Source organism: Peromyscus californicus, unplaced genomic scaffold, assembly GCF_007827085.1.
Source record: "Peromyscus californicus insignis strain IS unplaced genomic scaffold, ASM782708v3 Scaffold_11__1_contigs__length_118956290, whole genome shotgun sequence".
NCBI lineage: Eukaryota > Metazoa > Chordata > Mammalia > Rodentia > Cricetidae > Peromyscus > Peromyscus californicus.
The window spans coordinates 87,286,146-87,306,110 of record NW_026294402.1 but is presented as its reverse complement, the minus strand read 5'-3'; positions in this window follow the sequence as shown (position 1 = coordinate 87,306,110).

Sequence of the window (19,965 nt, the reverse complement as noted above, 5' to 3'; positions counted from 1 at the left end):
CTTTTATCATGATCTTCCATCCTTCCCCATTTAATCTTCCTATTCTCTTTTCCCATTTATGCTTTTGTAACACTTTTTTCTATTTCCCCTTCCTTGGGAGATTCCCTCTTACCCCTTTTTCCCTTACCAGGTACCTAATATTTGTTATTATTTAGATTGCACCATATGCATGGAAAGCTTAGAAGCTAAAATCCACATGTAAGATAAACACACAATATTTGTCTTTTTAAACCTAGAGGAAACTTACTGTTATTCCTCTAAAGAAATATAGCAATAAAATGAGTCCTAATGACATATTGTTATACCCATAGATGCATGCCTCACTCAACCCTCATCAGAGAAGCTTCTTCTTGCAGTAGATGGGAAAGAACACAGTGTACAGAGTGGGAGAGGCTTTAGAGCACTCAGTCATAAACATAATGTCTTCATCTAATCACTCCTCTCAACCTCAGGGAATTTATGCAAAGAAAAGAAGTAGAAAAATTTCAGGAGCCAGAGGTAATGAATGACTCCAAGGAAACATTGTTTCCCAGACACAACAGGACTGATGCACATATGAACTCACAGAGACTGTGGCAGCATGCAAAAGACCTGCACAAATTCAAGTTAAACAAAATCCCAGCACCAAAATGAGGAAGTGAACACAGAGTCCCACCCCTAACCAATAACCTATTTATAATTGATACTGGCTGGCAAAAAGGAAATCAGATTTCTCCAATGGAGTGTCACTGGATATATTAACCACACTCCAGGCAGGCCTTATGCTCAAAAATAGTTGGCCAACACAAAATAGACTCTGTGAGGTGAGGGCTTTGTTTTGTTTTGGCATTTATTTGTCTTACTGCTTTTTTGTTTGTTTTGATTTTCTTTTTCTTTTTCGTTTTTAATTTCTGAGGGGAAAAAAAATTGTGAAGTTGGAAGGGTAAAAATGTGAAAAAGACCTGCGAGCAGATGGGTAGGGATGAAATATGATCAAAATATACAAATTTTTTAAATCAAAAAACAGAAAAAATTAATTTTTTAAAGCAGAAAGAAGTTGGCATGTAAACATTCTACAGTGTCTTTTCTATGCTGTTTAATGACCTGGACCTACCATCTGCTGAGCATGCCAATGAACTTTATAAATATGGAATAATTAAAAAGTTCTTAAATTCAATAGAACTCATAGGCTCCATTCCACCTATTTCTAACATGTGCTGAGTAAACGGATGTCCCTGCTCAAATTCTAGGAGACAGAACAAGAATTATTAAAACATTAATTGTAAATTTTGTATGTTTAGTTAAGAATTTAGTTTGTCCTTGGAAATCCTTTTATAACATATATCAACTAATAGACTTCCAAACTTTTGTTCCCTGGAACATAATTTGAGAAGTTCTGAGGACCATGAGACTCCCACTATGACTAATTTATAACCCCCCAAAGAAAACAACCAAAAGGTCTCCCCTCCACTGTTATCTTCATCTTCCCTTTCATTCCCCATTCAAATTGGCATAAAACCTAAAATCAAACTGCATTATGTGATTTAAACACAATCACAGTGTTTTCTTTAACACTGCCATTCAGCTTGACCTAGTTCAGCCTCTCCTTTCAATCACAATTCATCTGGCAGGGAAAGGAGCATCATATTTAATTTCTCTTGCAACTTGATAATTAACAACCATTGCCCTCAAAATAAGATGAAAGTAATTAAATGGCCTCACACTAAGTCACCTGGTAGTTTAATTAACTGTGTGTGTAATTTTGAAGTTAAGATTAATGGCAAAACTGTGTTCCAGTCTGCACAATAAAATCCAAAGCTGAAAACGGATTCTATATGCTTTCCATTTCCATTGGCTGATTCATGCCCCATACACCTGATTCTTCTGAATTGGTTATGAGTGTCCAGCTGGCTCTGGCAGCAGAGCATAAGAGTCTGTAAACAGGTATGCTAATATTGGTACTCTAGCTAGGGGAATAATGGAATTTAAGTAAAATACATGGCTAAGCAATAATAACCTTTGCACAGTGGTGCTCAGCAGTTAATATTCACAAAGATCACATCTGAGAGATGTTGCTTTTATTACCTAAAAGAGACTGTGATGCGATAAGAAAATTCAATTTACATATGCATTATTTCTCCCTGCTTACCTCTAAACACTAAGTCATATGGCATTTTTATAAAGCTAGGTTTGCAATAGAAAAACATATTGGGAATAATCTCAATGAAATGTGCTTGTATGTATTTACATGTACATTATTTCAATATGAAGTTTGTAGTACTTAAAGGACATTGTCAGTAATTGGGAGGAAATACTTTATCAGAGATACAAGAAGAAAGGTGCTTACTACACTTTGAAATAATGGGAGTGTAGACAAAACTGAATATTTTGACTTAAAATGGTTTTCAAAGCCATCACCATTGGGAAGGAATACAGTTGTATAAGTTCATTTAGTTTGCATTTATGATACCAAGGCTCAGTAATTCATAGAGTTTATCTCATAGAGGGTGATTCCCCACAGAAGGTAGTGAGTGAATCACCAAGCTTTTTCCTCTACATCATAAGGAAACAATCCAGGAAGTGAAAGTTCTGGATACAGCTTCTCAGCAAATTCAGGGGAATTTGATGAAGAAGTCCAAGTGAGGAGAAGCAGAATGCAATACTTAAATACAAAATTTCTCTGCCTGTACCTGCCCTAAGATTCTTAAGGAAGACTCTTAAAACAGTGTATCAGACAAGTTAAAGGGAACTTTGAAGAGAAATGCATTTGTTCTCCCTTGTAGGAAGAGAACTACAAGAGTGTTCCATTTGGGTCAGGGAGAATGTAAACCTACCAAGATGGTCTTAGTCCAAAACAAGAAGTTGTAGTCAAGTACTGTGATCAGAATGTCATGTACAGATAACAGAAGGTGTCATTTTGATTCCCAATCCTTCTTTTACATTGTATTAAAAGAGTATCCGGAATCTCCTATGACTGGAGAGTAGTAATGGCAAAGTTAAAGACTGAATGGAAGAACATCATAGTCAAATACAAACTGGATCACTTAAGGACAAGGTCGAGTAAAGGAATATGACATTGTCATACAGAAAAATACATGTCTTGGTATCTGTCTCTCATGCCAGGCACAAAGCACCCAAATTCTCATATTTTTTGAGTGATATGTTGATATAAATGTCTTTTTTCCTTGGTCTTAATCACTAATTTTTATGATGTTTGAAATCCTCAGAGTAAAAATTGTCATTTGGGTTGGTGACATGATTGGGGACTAGGGAGTTATAAATAGGTAGTTTCAGAATGGAACTGGCCACCAGAAAGAAGAAAGCATGGTTACAAGGGTTGCAAGTTCTAATACCACTTCAAGCTTCTGAGAAGGAAAGAGGGGCTGGAGGTTGAGTTCAACACAAATGGTCAATGACTAAATTTGTCCTGTTTATTTTTTTTTTTGGAATTGCTGTACAAAGCCTAAATGACAGAGTCCAGCATGCCTGGTGCTTATGAACACATCCAAGCACTGGGAAGGCAAGTTGCCAATGAAGGCTGTGAGAGCACACACCCTCTTCCCCTATACTTTGCCTCATACATTTCTTCCAACTGGCTATTCCTGTAACATATTCTTTATAACAAACCAGTGAAAGCAAATAGGTTTTTTTTTCCCCTCAGAGTTATGTGAGCCCTTTGAACAAATTGTTGAACCCCGTGATGGGTTTCATAGCTAGTGGAAAAAGTGAGGTCATGTGTTTCTGTGTGATAGGAGAGTCAGGTATGTAAATAAATAGATGGAATATTTATGACTTGGCCAGGAAGATATCACAATGCCTCCAGGAATTCTGCCTTTTTCTTACTTGACCATGCTTGGCAGTTCTGGCAGAGCTGTGTGCATCATGGAGCTGATGGACAGAAACCGTAAGAAAATATATGTCTATGAGATGCAATTAAATTAGAGAGCAGTCATATCAGTTTGAACCAACCTCACTCTTCAGAATCCAACATCTTGTATTTCAAAGAAACTCCCCATCAGGATGTAAATCAGGCATTCTCCATGTAATCTACTTTCATGAAGAGATGTTTGGCTCAAGACTTGGGATGAGACTCAAGGTAGGGAGGAAAAGAAAGAGTTACCTGGTATCTTAGTTAGGGTTTTTTATTGCTGTGAAGAGCCACCATAACCACGGCAACTCTTATAAAGAAAACATTTAATTGAGGGGGCTTGCTTACAGTTTCAGAGGTTCAGTCAATTATCGTCATGGCAGGGAGCATGGTGACGTGCAGGTAGAGTTGGTGTATCAAGACTGATACATCTTGCAGGCAACAGGAAATCAACTGACTGTCACACTGAGTGAAGCTTGAGAAAAAGACCTCAAAGCCCATCCCCACAATGACACACTTCCAACAGAAGGTATGGCTTAGATTAAAGGTTTGTGCTCCAGCCTCAAGGTCTGGATTAAAGGCCTGTGTCATCCAGCCTCCTCCAACAAGACCACACTTCCTCCAACAAGGCCACATCTCCTAATAGTACCACCAAATACATTCAAACTACCACATCTGGTGAGATGGGAAAAGGTCAGCGTTGTCCATAGGTGACTGAATACCAACATAGTGAAGTCAGGTGTTGGAGAAACTGCTATGAAGTGAGGCTGAGCAGTGTAGTCACATTGAAGTCAGGGAAGGCAGAAAAGAAAAGGCACCGGCAACAGGCAGGGTGTGCACAGGACGTCTGAAATCGATGATGCAGACCATGACTCTCACAGTATAAACTCTTCAAACACGTATTAACAGAAAGGTCAAACTCATGTTTACTCTCTGTATACCTTGTTACCTATGTGGAGTCATCACTCAAGCGCACTTCTGAAGACTAAATGCTGGAAGTCAGCATGGCATGGAACTGTGTACTTCTTGGGACATCTAAGGCTGATTGATAACAATATTTGGCACATATTTTTATTCTTCCCCCTGGCCTTTCCTTGTCTGTAGTAGGAAGCCATTCCAGCTTTGATCTGGAAGTTCCAACCCCCATTGAGGCTTCGGTAACTGTCACGCCTACAAGGCGGGGCCAAGGGAGGATGCTAAAGACCCGAGATCCAGATGCGCCAGCTCTCTTGGTTCCTGGACCCTGGATGCTGGAGGTAGACCGAGCAGAGTTCTCCAGAGAACACCGCAGGACTGTGCTACATCTTTCCCAGACCCTGTAACCTATCCCTTCACTTGTAAGTTACCCCACAAAATAAACTTCCCTTTTAACTATGTTGAATGGCCTTAATAATTTCACCAATACTTGTCAATTCTTATTTAAGTTCTGAATTTACCTATATTTCCCCCACTATCAAGAACTCCAATCACTAATATCTTCAAGGAGAAGATCACTCTGCAAATTATTATGCACACCTGGGTCAGCATTTTAACCTTTGGTGTTAATTAAGAAACATATGCATACATCATTCTGATTGGTAGCTTTGGGTCAGGAAATCACTGTATTATAATGACTGACATTCAAAAATCTAACATGTAAATTATTTCAATTTGCATTTAAATGTAAATGTGTGTTGCATATTTAAATATATTTACATAATGTATTTCAATGTATTTACATTGAAATTCAGCTGGGAGTGAAATCTAAATGCATAAGTTGCTGACATTTTTATTTTCCTGGCTGCATTCTTTAGCAAAAACTCCATGTTGGTGAGAAATACAGAATTGTATCTGTGAAGGCCAAAGCACACTTAACTAGAAAATGTTCTTACTGAGTTCATAGCTCCAACTTGCATAGGTGGAAACATTACAGTAAGGAATGAGAAACAATTACAATATCAATCATTTTGTAGTTCATCCTAGAGTCAAGAGGCTCAGAAATGGTATGTGTAACCTCTGGGAACATATTCCATCATTGGATTAATAATTCCTGAGGCAAACACACATTATTAAACTAGACAAGCCATGTCCTATTAAGGCAGAAGCATTTGTGTCACTTCTAGGGGGAAAATGATAGACTTCTACTTGTGAGAATCTTGTTTGCTTTGGAAAAATATAATCACTGCCTCTAGAGATAAGATAATATCAAAGATGAGCCAATGTGTATCCAACATATATATTATATCTTTGTTTATCTAGTCTGTCTGTATTGCAGGAACTCAGTGAAGACTGTGTGTGCTCTAAAGAAGTGACTGGACACAGAGCAGGTGGTAGCACAGATCTGAATTTTCACTCATTTAGTCTGAACATTATCTTATGAGGCCAGTTTCCCTTTCAGAAAGAGTGGGCTAGATAACTTGGGTTATGATCAATAACTATTTTTCCTTTCTCCCATTTCCACTTCTAATGAGGACTATAAAGCAGACACTGGTATGCCTCCTACATAAACTCAGTAGTACTTCATTGTAATTTTCTCAGAACCATTTTTCAAACAATACACATCTACCTCTGAAGCAGGGAACAGGGTGGCCTCCTGGTGGGATCTATAAAAGTGGGTAATTACAAGTACAAACAGCACCGTGCCACCTGGAGCAGAGCACTTTTGAAGTAGAGTCACTCACCTCTTCATATAACCGTCTGAATTCACCTAGGTATTCAGAAAATTCCTTAAAGGTTCAAGGTCAGAAAGGACCATGCTTTAAAACAAACTCCTCACCTTAATTGAGACCTGCAGTTTTCTGTGCCTCAATGTCCTCTTACTTAAACCAGAAAAAAAAAAGAATGATATTTACTGAACAGAGGAGTTTAAATTCCCCTAAATCGTTAAACATTATTACATCAAATTGTAGCAATTATCATATTATTAAAATAAAATGTATGTAAATTGTGTTGTACAAAATAAAAGTTCCCTTCTTGATTGCTATCAGTTTTGAGGTTGTATCCACCTTTACAAAAATAGTATGCTGAAGGGCTGCAATCAGGATGCTAAACAAAAATTAGGAAAACAGTAACAGGGAAGGAGGAGGAAGCCAGAGTTTACTTATTTTCAAGATTTCCCAGTAAGTACGTAAGTAAACAAATAAATAATCTTCATTTCTCTTTCAAATCCAGTGCTTTGGATTAGTATCTGTTATGCTGAAAATTCAGTTGAAAAACCTGAAGTTCTGACTGTAGTTAGCTGCAATCTTCTTGGCATAATCCACTTTGTTTTCTGCAAATGGACCCCACCTGTGCTCACCCAGCATAACTCCAACAGCCCATCCTCTCCTCATCACCATACCTCCAGCAGAAGCCAACTACCCCATCAGAGGCCAGGCTAGCTCCCCGAAAACCAGGTAAGTCAACACCTCCCTCCACCCAGAATAAGCCTAATGCCCCTTCCTCTCCTCTTCACCATATACTGGCCCACACCTCTGGTAGAAGCCTCCTACCACACTATAGGCCAGACCAGCTGCCTGAAAACCTGATAAGCCCACCCCCCAACCCTGCCCATGCCCACCCATCATAACCCCAACTGCACCTCCTCTCCTTGTCACCATATCCTGGTCCAAACCTCCAGCGGTAGCCAGAATCCACCAGAGGCCAGACCAGCATCCTGAACCCCAAAGCCCAGGTAAGCTCCCTGAAAACCAGGTAGAAGTTTCTACTCCACCAGAAGCCAGGCCAGCATCCTGAAACCCAAAGGACCCCTGCCCAGATAAAGAGGCCATCACATCACCAGAACTCTAGCCCTCTACTTGGGCAGCAACCCCTTATTGGACCAGAGGCTATCCAGGCCATCAGAATTCCAGCCCCCTACTCAGGTGGAGATGCTCTACTTGAGCCATTGTGGGAATGAACAACCAATGACTTGTCCAGCCTAAGACCCACGCTATGAGAGGGAGCCCACCCCTGACACTGCCTAGAGCACCAGGACCCAGAGGCAGAATAGCTCAGAGACCTTGAACAGAACCAATCACAACTGGTTAAAAAAAAAAATTCAATGTAATGATGCCTAATGATATTCTGCTGTACTCACAGATTGGTGCCTAGCCCAATTATCAGAGAGGCTTCATCCAGCAACTAATGAAAACAGATGCAGAGATCCACAACCAAACATGAGGCAGAGCTCAGGAAATCATGCAGAAGAGGGGGAGGAAGGATTATAGGAGTCAGAGGAGTCAAGAACACCACAAGACAACCCACAAAACCAATTAACCTGGACACCTAGACTCATAGGGGCTCACAGAGACTGAAGTAACAATTAAGAAGCCTGCAAGAACTGGCTTACGTCCACTGCTTATATGCTACAGTTATGTAACTTAATCTTCTTGTGAGACTCCTAATAATGGGAGCAGGGGCTGTTTCTCTCTCTTTTGTAGGCTTTTGGGACCTATTCCTCACACTGGGTTGCTTTGTCCAGTCTTAATATGAGGGGAGGTGCCTAATCTTACTGTAACTTGATATGGCATATTTTGTTGATATCCATTGGAGACTTGCCCTTTTCTGAATAAAAATGGAGGAGGAGTGGATGGGGAGCAGAGGGGAAGTGGGGGGAGGGAGTGGGAGGAGAGGAAGAAAGGGAAACTTCGATCAGGGTGTAAAATAATCATCATCATTATTAAAAAATTGTGATCAGAAAAAAGAAGAAGAAATCTCAGTTACATGTGAAAATTCAAATTATAATTCTACCCTGGCAAGCTAAAGAAAGTAGTCTACCTATTTAAAGGACATGACAGGAGTATGCTCTAAAGAACAACAGAATGTGTAATCTTATCAATTTTTCTGATGTCCATGACAGAATGTTATGCCAATTCTCTAAAACAAGGCTTATCTACTAAAATTTCTATCTGTATTTAACTTAATGTTGCTTGATAACAGCCATTTATAAGTAATTTTTAATTTTGACGTAATTCAGTAATACTTTGATTCTCAACCGAGAAACTCATAGATAAGAACACCCAAAAACAATGGAGTGAAATCATTGTCCTCACTAAATATTCCAATTTAATTTGTTGGCAAAATACTTGGGCAGTTCTTGTCATTGTCAGAATTTAACAGAACAGCCATTTACTATGTTTCTTCACTAAAGTTGTAAGCAATGTACTAAAAAGAACTTTTAATAGGAATTTAGCTTAAAAATACTTCATGTATAGAAGAAAAATTATTCAGAATATGAGCTGTATATTAAATATTCTACTTCTGTAAACTCTTACAAAAGAAAATGTATCAATAAATCAATAATTAAATGATGAAAATATGTTCTTTTATATTGTTTTATGCGATATGAATAGTTAGTTTTTTCTTATAACCAGAAACTTTTTCAGTTTCATCTATTTAGTCCTAAGAGATACAAAAGGTGATCAATAAATACTGGCAAGTAGATGATAGGAACTGTAAAGATAAAGTAGAAAACATAGATGAGGAAAAATGGAGAAAATAAATAGTAATTTCAAAGGGCAAAACATAAAAAAGGGGACTTCATGTGGCAGGAATAGTTAAATTTATAATGGCAGAGAACCTTGAGGCACTATGATCATTTCTATTCTGGATTTCTACTTCACAATAAAGGAAAGTTCTCTATAGAACATAAAACGTGGATTATATGATTAGTTAAACATTAAAATTTAGAAATGGAACTTTGAATATATTGAGAATTAAACAGATATGTTTACATTCAGAAATCATCTCTTTTGTGAGATTCATTCCTGTATCAATTTCAATTAGGAAAATAAAAGATGGTTGAATGTGCTCTTCTGCATATCTGATCAAATGCATTTAAAATGGTCAAATAAGTGTGTGTTCCAACTAGAAAAAATGGAAGCTAAGAGAAGTAAAGACACCAGAAGGGTGCAGTTTCCATTTCTCTTCAACTCACTGCTATAATGGAGGTAGGCAAATGAAAAAGTACTAATGGCAAAAATCTTGGACATTACCAATGATCACTAAATTTAGAGCAAAGTTCATGAAAAAACAGTAGATAAATTCAAGAAAACCTGCTAGGTTAATGAGGAAATGGGGAAGAGGGTGGTGGACAGGGACTGAGGAAACAAAGCAAGTGGAACCTCTCCCCAACCTGTCAGTTGAGTTTCTGTAATAGGGAAAGAACATAGCTCAGCATGTAATTTATCTTAATCATAATCCACACATTATCCACCAAGCTCTTCTGTGCTCTGCAGGATGGAACTAAGCACATGGTCTGGGCTGCCTCTCTGACCTTAGTGAGGGCTGGGGCCTGCATATTGAATGGAGGCAATGATCCAAGACTCCAGAATATCACCTGAGAAGTGAAGACAGGGTCTTCAAACCAAGGAGGGTAAATCCTGATACAGGACAATTAACAGAAGCAGCTACAGCAGGCAGCGTTTGGTACTAGATTCTTTTGCATACTAGGTCCTCCAGCCATGGGAAGTGAAAGAAGAAATCCTATACCTCTCATTGAAACTAGGAAGGAAAAGTAGAGGAAGACATGGGATAAGGGTCTTAAAACTATTCACCCAAATTTATGTGTTGGAAATTAAATTCTCAATGCCACAGTGTTAGGAAGTTGGGCACAACTTATCCACGACAGAGAGTAGTTATCAGTGAACTGACAGTGTATCAATTAATTATCTACTCAACTCTTCAATAATAGTATGTCAATCAGCAACTCCAATGATATATCATGTCATCAAACACAGATGTTCCTAAATTTTACTCAGAGAAAATGTTAATACTCAAGAATTAAAAAATGTTTTCAACGTTGTGAGAAAAAAAATCTTAGATTAAAAAAATGATCAATCCCCACCTTAATTTTTGTAAAGTAGCATTCAAAGCTCAAATAAAATAGAAAAAATATATATGTTCTATTTTATTTGATGTATATAATTTTGGTTTTTTGAGACAGGGTTTCTCTATGTAGCCCTAGCTGTCCTGGAACTAGCTCTGTAGACCAGGCTGGTCTTGAACTCACAGATATCTGCCTACCTCTGCCTCCTGAATGCTGGGATAAAAGGTGTGCGCCACCACCATCTGGCTTATCTATATAATTTTTAATGAAATAGAAAAGAAATTATTTTTATGTACAATGATACCAGTCTACATTATTTGTTTACAAATAATTTATCTAATTTTCCTCCTCAATTTTCTTTCTCTAAATGTTATCACTAGTTATAAGGCATGTATTAATTAGTCAAAACATGCACCTTTAAGAAATTCTCACAGTAAAAAGTCCCTATACTTACCTTCAATTCTTTAATTCTGCTCCTATTGCCAGCTTGATGTCATCTTTCCTACTTTAATCTTTTAAATTATTCCTTGGCATGGTATTGACATCTCTTTTGAAAAGATTTATCCTTAATTCAGTGAAAGTCAGCTGTCAAGATAACAAACATCACGATAGAATTTTTGAAATTATAAATCATGCTTTTATGTATTACATCTTTATGGAACATATAAGCCATTTATGAAGACCTTATTTTCACTTTTAGATTTTAATCACAAGGATCAATTGTTGTTTTTCTTGTGAAGACCTTATTTTCACTTTCAGATTTTATTCATAAGGATCAATTGTTGTTTTTCTTAATTGACCATATTTGCTTAAAAAAATAAACTGACTTTCCTAAAAATTGGAAAAACAATGTCCACTGTAAAATAAATTTCTGCTACATAATAAAATCATAATTACTATACAGGAAAAATAAAGCTGGTTTGAAGAAACACATAATGCCAACAAAACATGGATCTCAGATTATGACTAAATGAAAGATGCAGTGTATAGAGGTGCAATGTATAATTATAATGATGGGGTAAGGCAGAAGCCATTAGCACTGTAGCACTGCATTATTTGATTCTCCAAGATAAATTTTACAGAATGCCCAAAACAGAAAAGGCCACTTTGATTATGACAAATCAAGACATAAGCATAATTCTGTAATTATGTCTAACTGTGGGTAAAATGGGAGAACTGTCCAAACTCAAAAATATCTGACACTCTCTCCAAATGAATATGAGCCACTATAGCACCTTTATTAACTATCCCTTCTGTTCTTCATCCTCCATTCTATGTACCCCATCAAAACCAGGCAGTGGTGGTGCACACCTCTAATCCCAGCACTTGGGAGGCAGAAACAGGTAGATCTCTGAGTTCAAGGTCAGCCTGGTCTACAGAGTGAGTTTCACAACAGCCAGGGCTACACAGAAGAAACCCTGTCTCAAACAAACAAAATCAAGATACCCTCTCATAAAGTAATGTATCCAGTCTAGCAGCATCCAGATGGACAGTAAAATCTTAAAATCTCACCTCTATTCAGGAAGCTGAAATCCTCAAAATTAACTTTTTCTGACATCCCTGTACTCTGGTGCCCAATAGTTATGCATAGTAAACCACATGTTTCCAAAAATTGAATATCATGCTTAGATAGTTCTCTGATAGATTTATCACTCCTGGTTTTAGGTGGCTAGATGATAGAAAATAAGAGATTTTTTAAAAAAGGATGGGATCAATGGATAGAAACAGATCAGAGGGTAGAGCATGGAAGGAGAATGAAGATCGAAGCAGGACAAGACAAGTGTTGAGGACAAGCCATTGTTTGAGAGAGTCATTGGAGTGCTCCATTCAGGAAGCCCTCATATCATAGTAGAGTAAGTGCGCAAGTGTACTTGTGGAGAGGACAGGAGGCACATAGAACATTTTTAAGGGATGAGACAGAAATCAGAAGTCACTCAGAGTTAGGGAGCCAGAGAAGCATAGGTGAGTAGGATGCGAAGGTGTATAGACTCCTGGGAGGGATAGAATATATGTGACAAATAACACTATGTTCCCCAGTTGCCATGGAAGCGACAGGCAGGATTTTAAAATGCTGTCACTGAACTCTGCAATCTTTAAGGTGTCCTTGACACTGTGATGCATAATAACTTTGTTTAGTCATGATGGAAGTCTTAAATGTGAGAATTATATTTTGAAGAAATGAAAATTGACTTTGGATCAAATTATGTGGTTTAAGAATAGTTCATATTTAAGAGCACATTTACCAACCCAGCAACAAAATATGAAGAACTGACAGTTTGAAAACATTAGCATTTCTTCTCAGCATCCTGTTTTTCAAGTACCAGTTGATGTAGCACTTCCACATGTGAGAAACTGGGATGTATTTCACACTCTTCCCTGTGGTGCTATGAAGTAGGGAGGAACACCATACTGCATCTTGGAGCTGCTGTAGATACTGAATGTGTATAAAGCCCGGCGCCCACTGTGTAATGGATTCTCCACTAATATTTGCCCATCACCCATTGTGTACCCCCTTCTCTTATGAGCTAATGTGCACTTGAATTCAATACTTGATACAGGAATGTCAAACACAAAGTTTGTGAGCTGTAGGGATAGCACTGATAAAAAAAAAAAAGAAGGCCTTTCCTCCCACAGAACAATCATTCAATGACTAAGGCACCACTGGTTGAAGCCCTACTCCAATTAGGTCTCAAGAAGGACTGTAGGATATGCAGGGAATGTGCAAGCTTCTGTTAAGATGGGGGCTTCCAAAACAGCCAGATTTTACCAATAAAAATCAAGAGGTAAGTCAGTAGTTTATTCCGATGCTTTCCTGTGCCCTGAGGTGTGAAACAGAGGTGGGTTTCGTGTTCAGATGTGTAAGCTATATTGTGAGGGCAAATGTGCAGGCATGCCTCCATCCACCACAGGCAGAACCTTCGAGACCAGCTCACAGTGAAGCCTGGATCTCTGTTGCCCTCTGTTGTCCATCGGTAAGCAATTAATCAGCCCAACACCACTTAAAAGGGTGAAGCATAAGATGAGGGAGGAAGACATTTGTCCCATCAGATTTAAACAAATGACTTCTGCAGTCAATTGCTTAATGAATCATTATTGTAAACTAACACAACAGGTTTTAATCTGACAGGACTATATTTTAATATATATATATTTATGCTTTTACTATTTTGTTACTTATGTTACATTAGTCTTAAGACTATTTTTATTTTATCCCATAGTATTTGATGTATTTTCCATTTGATACTAAGAAATTTTATTTTATTTTGAGTTATTTTTCAAGGACTCAAATATCATTCAATAGTGTGTTGCTTAATCCCTATATATTATGTGTATTCTAGGTTTTTATTGCTTTTAGATTGTAGTCTCATTATATTGTGCTAAGATAGAATACAAGAAATTATTTTAATTTTCCTATATTTTTAAGCCTGCTTTGTGAACTATAATATGTTTTATAAAAAGTTACATAGACTGCTAAGAAGAATTTTTCTTTTATTATTTTGAATATAATGTTCTATAGGTGTCTTTAAGGCCATTTTATTTATGATGTTATTTAATTCTGGTATTTCTCTGCTTATTTTTGTTATTATGACTAGTAAATTGCTAAAAATTTATTACTGAGTATAGCTGGAAGTTTTCCTGTGTCCCAGATGGCTGGTGGTCAGGAAAAATCTCTCCTATTCACGTCCTCCAAGTAAACACACAGAGGCTTATATTAATTATAACTGCTGGACCATTAGCTCAGGCTTATTACTGACTAGCTCTTATGCTTAAATTAACCCATAATTCTTATTTATGTTTGGCCACTTGGCTTGGTACCTTTTCTCAGTTCGGCCCTGTCATCTTGCTTCCTCTGTATCTGGCTGGTGACTCCTGACTCAGTCCTTCCTCTTCCCAGAATTCTCCTTGTCTGCTTGCCCTGCCTATACTTCCTGTCTGTCTACTGGCCAATCAGAGCAACACATATTCACAGCATACAGAATGACATCCTATAGCAACTGAAAGGTGTGTATTGTTTCCTCTCTCTCTCTCTCTGGTGTGTGGTTTGTGTGTGTGGTTTGTGTGTGTGTGTGTGTGTGTGTGTGTGTGTGTGTGTGTGTGTGTGTGTGTATGTGTTTCCTCTTCCTCTCTTGTTTATATTCTACCATGGTTTATTCCTTACTGTGATTTCATGGATTAATTTGTTTTTCTTTTGTTTGTTTTTTTCCCTTAAATCCAAAGGATTACTTCAGTATCTTCTTATGAGCTCTCTTGTTAGTTATAAATTCTTTTGGTCTATTTTTTATCATGCAATGTTTTTGTTTCTCGTTCAATTATAACAAGTAACTTTATTTTGTATAACTATTCTGTGTTCATAATTGTCATCTTTCACAATCTGAAATATATCATTTAAGAGCCTCTGGCTTTTAATGTTTCAGTTGACCAGTCTGCTGTTATTCTGATAAGCCTATCTTTATGAGTGACTGTTTATGTCTTTCTATTTTTAATATATTTTCCTTTTTCTCTTTGTTTTGTATATATAATGTTTTGATTATATTATAGTGAAGGAAGGTTCTTTCCTGGCTTTGTTTTCTGTTTTAAATGTCTCTTGTATATGGATTGGAATTTTCTTTTTCTGATTCTGAGAAATTTGCTGTTTTCATTCTTTTTAAAATGGTTTCTATGCTACTAAAATTCAGTTCTGCACATTCTATGAGAAGGGAACTCACAAAAGGCAGCAAGATTGCTTTTCTTCAGGATCCACTGACATTCAAGTATGTGGCCCTTGACTTCTCCCCAGAGGAAGGAGAATGCCTGCACCCTGCTTAGTGGACTTTGCATAAGGACATGATGTTGGAGAACTACAAATGTCCTGGTATCTGTCAATTTTACTATGTCTAAATCAGGTCTTGTCATCTGCATTGAGCCAAAGTGTCCTGGATTATGAAAGGAGGGGAGACTATAGTCCAAGAAACCAGCTGTGTTGTTACATTACAGCCAACAACTTTTTCATGGAATCATGCAAAAAAAAATCCTTCTAGTAACCTATCTCATGAATAAATGGAAGCAGTGACATGGAAAATGAATATGTAAGATATGATGGAGAACATAGGTATGAGTATAGAGAGCACAGAGTTTGTAAGAGTGGGAGTAACCAGTGTTCAAAAATGGATCAAGACATTCTTACAAAAATTAATGAAGAATATCTAACAGAAAAATGTTTACTTTATATTTGGTGCTTTTGAAGTGATACTTCTATAAGAAAAAGTCCTTATTAAATTCTGAAACATTGCTTTAATTTTAAGAAATAATTGAATACTTCTTTCAGTATTTCTTTTATGGAACCACTAATACACTAAGTAGTTATAAGTACCTCCTATGTGGCTTGGTTCATTGCAGCAGATTTTTGCATGAATCATCTTTGTTGTTGTCTTTTCAGGTTACCTCCTCCTGACCCATCTCCTGGCTATCCTGACCTGTTTGAATTACAGTAGGTTCTTCATCTCTGACTCAGGAGAAATACCAGCAGAGCTTCCTGGGTTAAGGAAAAAAGCAGTTGAGTTGCTAAATTCATTTCCCTAACTCCTACTGGGAGCACAATGAGACTCACTGTAGGTTGCTTGCATCGTTCTACCACAAAATACAATTTAAGGCTGTTGATATAATACAGTTTTTGTCAGTGTCTATCACTTAATGAGTCCTTACATCATAACTTAAATTATGGCACTAACCCAGGTGTCCAACAAGTAGGTGATAAGTAGGTGAGGGGAATGTAGTTATACATAAAATGAAATTTTTAGCCATAAAGAGGAATGAAGTTACGTTATTTGCAGGAAAATGGATGTACCTAGAGATTGCCACATTGTTGACTGCAGAAAGATGAACATGAGGTTCCTCATACTCATGATCCTAAATTATGTAGATATATAAAATCATATACTATCTATAAATGACTTGAAAGTAGAAATCCTGTTGTTTAAGGATATAGAAGAACCAACAGGAGGGAAAAGTGGTAAGAAAGGAGATATAAGGATCCTCTCTCTTATATGCTCAACAAAATCAAAACATAGCATTTCACAGTGTGAAAGTGTTCTGATATCTTATCCCTAGTCCAGTTCTGTGCTCATTGAAGACAATCTCAATCATAAACCCATAGTGTGAGTAATACATTAATGGAACTAAGGCATTTGTTCTTCATTCCTATTGACAATCTAGCAGCAATTTTACAGCTTGCAGGATCCTACAGCTTCTTCTGCACTACTGCTCCTTGCCTAATAAACATGTTTCAGATGTTAAAGAAATCTAGTATTAATTTTTCAAGCAGTTTATACATTGAATTAAAATAATTACTTCTGGAAATATCTCCCCACAAGGTGCAGATGAGTTTTCAAACACAGTATTTTCTCTCAGCCTCTCCCCATTGTTTCAAACTACTATCATCTCAAACAGCTGATGATAAATCCAGGGATATCTTATGTAAAAGTGTTAGGTGTAAGTCAGATGAACTGCTAAAGCATAAATAATGGACAAATCTTAACCTGAACACAAACACCAGATAGGTTTATCAGTGATAACAGATTCTTCAAATAGAAGTGAAGGGCGTTTAAAAGAATGGCCCTATCTTATATAAATACCTTTAGCTGCCCACCCATTCTTGGAGACTCAGTTTGAAATCAATTCTGTGTGAATGTTAAAGGCTTTAGCTGTTTCTCCATTCCATCATCGTACAAATCCCAGCAAGTCCACTTATGTACTGAATGATTTGGGACAAATTACTTAACTGTTTCCACTCTCAGCTTTCATAATGATGGAGGATTTAAATGAAAGTTCCCTAAATCTTTTATTATGACAAAGAGATTTGGGGATATAAAGGAATACAAGAAAAAGTACACAAAGCACCCAGCACGGCAGTTGATACTGTGATTTGAAAAATTGTAACTGTTGTTACAGTCATCATCCTCATCATCAAATTAAAGAGACAGGATGCAGAATTACTAGTACTGAACTTGGAAGCACAGGAGAATTAATGGCCATGACAAATTCTGAGCATGCCTGGTGTTTACAACCTTTATTGTCTTCATGGTAAACTAGTGTTGCTAATATTACTATCTCAAGGTTGTTGTAAGAGTTAAAAGCAATCTATTTTAAGTGCTCAGCGTGAGCACTTTATACTGGCTAACGCATTCTTCTTAGTTCTGTGAATGTCTGCTCAATAGCTGGGCACACAAATGCATGAATGTGCCACTTGGAAGGTCAATAGGGCTTAATGAAACCTATTTCCAAACAATCCATGGTACTCTAAGCACTTTGATGCTTTGACAAAGAATCCTATCGATCGCCTCTTGGATATCTTAGGTGTGTTGCCTCAACACTTCCTGAAGTACAAAAGCCGAACAAGATTTTGCTGCATGTTTTGTCCTTAACAATGTTTTCCTGCGTATAAATCGTTGGCAGAGACCTGACTAGACCATTATTCAACAATTCTATGTGGCTTGTCCTTTGAATTAGAAATTTTTGAAACCATCTGCCATGGTTTAGAAAAGGTTTGAAGCTATCACCCCCCCCCCCTTCAAAGACTCATGTGATGGAAGCTTGGCCACAGATTGGGGATGTGGAGACATGGTGGGACCACTGAAAAAGAGGGCTTTGTAGGGATGATTGGTTTATGGAGGGCACCATTCATGGCAAGGGTTAATGTATTATTCTGGAACCTAATTGATTTCCAAGAGAGCAAGCTGTTTTGAAGATTGGCCCTGGATGCTGAGTTACACAAACTCCCAGGTTCTCCAGTGAATCTCTTCCAAACACAGTGCCATTATTTTTATACATGCCCAAAGGCCCTCAGCAGAGGCACAACCTTCTGAGACTTTCAGCCCTCGAAAGGAGAAGACAGATAAACCGATTGTCCTCACCAAGTAGTCAGCAACAGGGATTTTTCACAGCTACAGAAACCAGGATAAGATTTTATCAAAAAAACAAAGCAATTAACTTCAAAAGTATTTATAAATTAAGCTTACTAATTCACTGATTTTATCTTTTAAGCATGTTTAATTTACTGTTCATTTTAACCTTTAAACAAAGAACAAAGTGTCCTAAGAAGCCTGTGACTCACTTCTTTACAAAAGAAGAGAGTGGCTTGGTATGAAGTTTGTGATGCTCATGGTCCTTTCAAAGATGGGCTACTGCAGTGTAAAACTGAGGGCTGGTTACAATTTTTGGAACTCTGCCCTTTTCCTACATACAACTTTATCTGCATTTGACCAGAGAATGCTTCCATGGCAGGAAATACATTTTAAAAATAAGAGATCCTTACTTTCTTTCTATATTAAGATATGACAAGAGACATTTTTCACTTATATTTAATATTTACAAATTTGTCTTTTATCAAAATCTTATACACAATGTTTACAAAATGTATGTTTTAAAAGTCCTAGGGGCAGAGGTCAGTGATAGTGTCTGTGCTTAGCATGGCCAAGACTCTATGTCCAGGGTTTAATCAGAAAAGAAATGAAGTAAGGAGAAGGAACAAAAATTAAGAATTGAACCCCAATCATTTGGAAGAAAAATAAATCAATACATAAGCAATCTATGCCAACCAATAAAGTTGAAGGAAATAATGAAGATGGAATTAAAACTAAGAAAATTAGTAGAATGGTAAATCTTCATTTGTAACTGAAGAGGCAAATGGGAATTTTAAGCCGAAACCCCATTTTCTGTATTGAACTAATAATGTTCATCTAACTGACTCCTCATAAAATTGCCATTCCAATGTAGAATCATTGCCATGTTCTTGTCTGTACATAACTTTGTGACAGGCTGCAATGTTCTACACTCAAGAATACTTTCTCTTTTTTCCTCCAGTGAGGTCTTGGGATGGTATTATCTACTCTGTACTCACAATTTGGAACCTTACCCAGTTGTGCTAACAGATCTTACAGACTATTCTCAATAAAGAGCCATTTCTCAACCTGTCATAATTCAATAAGAAACAGAGAATTTGCCAAGAATTTCCTTTACATTTGGAAGGAATTCAACATTGGAAAAGGTTTAGCAGCTGGCGCTAACAAGACAAAATTAAATTAACCCAAGGAAACTGAATATATTCAATAAAAATGGAGACACACAATAGCAGCAGTTGCTTTCCTTACTGAATTAATGTAATTTTGAAAATATGTTTCATTATTTGTTTTGTTTTGTTATTTTCATAACACCAAATTCTACAGGAAAACTGCTATCCTTAGTTTCTCAGATAAAATAAACATGAGGACTATGGAATCCAGGTTTTAGAATCAGGAGTCCCCTAAGCTAGGAGTTGGTTTGTGTTTTCACTCCTCACACCCAAAGTGTTGTTTAA